Here is a 3,246-nt window from a genome sequence, read left to right on the forward strand (position 1 = left end):
GTAGGCTTCCTTCCATTATGTCCCCACAAATACAGTTGCACTGGGGTTGAGACCCCCCATCCTGTTGAGACCCTACAGATATGATGTCCATATGAGGGCCCTTTTGGCTTCAGCCTGAGCCCACTGGCCTCATCAGTGACAAAATCCCTACTGGCCCAGCAGGGTCAGCACTGGGCCAGCACTGGATGCTTCTGCACCTTTGTCCTTGTGCCTCTCCAGAGGTTTCAGGGTCTAAACTGCCCAGGAAAAGTCCCCTCTTTGGTCTCACCTTCCCCAGCCCCTGAAGCTCCTTCTACTCCCAGCCTGGTGGGCACAGCCAGGAAGAAGAGCTGCTGAGCAAAAGGAGTCATGCCTGTGCCGGGCACCCAAGGCCTCCTCACATCTGAAATTGGCCATGTCTCCTGGTCTGCGCCCCTTCTGCTGAGTCACTGCTGTGACACCAGCTCCAAACAGGAGCAGGAGTGTGAGCTGTAGTCCCATGCTGGCCTGGCATCATCTTCCACTGTTTGGGCATGTCTGAAGAGGTCCCAACCTAGCAGGTGTCCCAGAGGACACGACCTGAAGGGGCCCTGTGTCTGCAGGTGGAGCCGACTCCAGCTGCTCTTTCTCTACCAGCACAGTGAGAAAGCAACCCGACGGGTCTTCGGTCCTGCTGAGATGGGGAATGACAGTGGAGACCAGGGGGAGAGGCAGGAGCTTCTTTGCAGGTCCCTGTCGCCCTCAGCATTAATGAGCTAACGGGAAATAGGCGCTGTGCATGCGGGACATGGGTGGGTGTGTACACCTTGGGTCCTGCCTCTTGAAGGACATGCTCTGGACACAAACTGGGCTTCCTCCCTAGGGGACATAGGTCCACGTGTATCACTCAGAGGTAACAATATGGTTAGGTCCCAGAAGCTCTATTTTAGTGCTTGGAAATACAGAGGTGCCTTGAGCATCCAGGCAGGGAAAACATCATCTAAGAAGCAGATGGATTACTGTGTTATGGTTCAGGGGGTGGCGTAGTCAGCAATGAGAGAACATGTGCTGGACTCTCACCATGTGTGATGACCACTTTGTGCTGCTTGGAAAACCTGAGGTTTCCCAAGCTCAGCTATGAGCCATATGACAGAGAGCAGCAGTTGGCAGCTCACAGACCCATCCTGCCCTTTCAACCCCACTCCAACCCCTTTTCTTGCCTCGTGCTCACCAATTTGCTGATGTTCTCCACCCATGAAGGCTGTGTGTGGTCAGTGCTCAGGCAGGGCAATATCTGTAGAGGGGATGGAAAGCAGGAGGAAGGACTGCAAGGCAGTAAAGGTAAGGACTGGCAGGTAAAGAAGAGGACCTAATGAAAGGAAGAGGAGGAAGAAAGGACTGTAAGTTGAGAGATCTTCATTTAAAATGGACTATGTGAATGAAAATTTATTCAACCAAAATCATCTGTACTTCCTGAAACAGAGAGAATTTTATTTCCGTTTTTTCTTTCCCCCAGTTATCAATCTCATTAATAAGAATTGGATTGAGTCTATGTGTGGAATATTGATGTATTTTCTCAATTCCCATAGCATTGCCCAAAAGTACCGTAGCACACCCTCAGAAAACACAGGTAATGATTTATCCTCTAAATAAGGGCAGCACTAGCATCCTGCTGGTGAATTCCCCTCACTCTGCTGGATAAATATGGCCTATGGAAGGTCCAACCTGGGCTGCCACACCCCTTGTTTGCAAAAATTTCCTTTTTTTAATTCTTACAAAAATTTTTTTAATTCTTACAAAATTGACAGGAGAGTTCTGTAGGGTTCAGAGTGGAAGCCTGTCCCTCCCAGTACCCCATTGTTTACTGTAGCCTTGGTTACTTGAGGACAGACCAGAGAAAGCAGAGAAGAATAAGAACTCCTGACACATCCTCTCAGCCTCCAGCTGTCACTGGCAGGAACGAACACCCTTCACAGGGTAGCTGCCAAACACTGGTGCCGTTCTGTAAATCCAGAGCAGGTCCAGAATGACCTAGTCACAAAGTCCGATGGACAGGACAAACAGCCCCATTCTACTTGCTCAAAGCCCATCTGAGCAGATTTCAGGAGCTTTATGCCTGAGAACCAATGATTTGACCTCTTTTCATTTGATGATCTCAAGTACATGCTTCCTATTCTTTATCTTTTCAGCTAGCTCTGACAAAAGTCAGTACATGGTGAATAGTCGGTCCTCATCCACTCTCTCTAGGCCAATCTTGGGTTTGTAAACCTCTGTCACAAATTCTCAGTTATTTCTGAGAATTTTTTGCACAGAACTGGCTCCAGACCAGCCCCTCCTCAGAGCATGGCCAAGCATCCTTAAATCCAGGCTATCAGAAGCACTTCACACTCAAGGCATCCTAAAAGCGTTTGGGGGCACTTTGATCCCAGGTGTTAAAGCAGGCAATGGAAGACAGTGTGCGGGTGTCAGCTATCCCTCCTCATACTTCTGTTTCAAAATCTCCAGCTCCCTTCTGTCTGCTGGCAAGAGATATCATCCCTAGTCACAACCCCCTCAGAGAAGGATTAATTTTTTTACTCTGCTTTCAGAGCAAATGTGGCACACTTAGGTCCCTGTCCATGCCTGGAGCCTGAAAGTGCTGCAGCCGTGAAAATTAATGGAACAAGAGCAGCAGGTACTACAGGGTGTAATAAATGGGGAAGAGTGTCTTCCTCTGCCATCAGCAGGGAGCAGGAGCACACATGTGCTGGAGCCCCAAGCTGACATCCTCTGAGGAGAATCTCTGCTGGCAATGTCAGAGTGGGGAATCCCTTGTGCTGAGAAATAATCCTACATGTCTGGTAAAAAACTTCTTTCCTCTTCCTCCTCTATGACACAAAATAGGGTTGGAAGAACCCTCACTGACCACAGAAGCATTTCCAGTATGTATTTCACAAATTCAGAAATCCCCATTAAATAAGGATCTGATATTTCTCGTTGTCCTTCTTTAGGGCAACTTTGGGAGAAAACCTCCAAATGGGGACCCTCCAGAAAACAAATTCAAATGGTCCCTCCCTCAGCTGGTTCAGGAAAAAATATTTCCTTGGAGAAAAGTGGAAAAGAACCTGTTTATTTAACAGACATTGAATAATATTAACCAATAAAACCTCTCGCAGTTCAAAGAGATGGCAAATCCAGAAAAGTCCTTTCCGTGGGTGTAGCTCAGCTCGCTCAGTCTCTTATCAGTCCCTCTGGTGCTGGAAAGTGTCGAGGCCCAGGCCCTGGTGGGCCACAGGCCTGAGCTCCTGG

Source organism: Poecile atricapillus, chromosome Z (assembly GCF_030490865.1).
Source record: "Poecile atricapillus isolate bPoeAtr1 chromosome Z, bPoeAtr1.hap1, whole genome shotgun sequence".
Classification (NCBI taxonomy): domain Eukaryota; kingdom Metazoa; phylum Chordata; class Aves; order Passeriformes; family Paridae; genus Poecile; species Poecile atricapillus.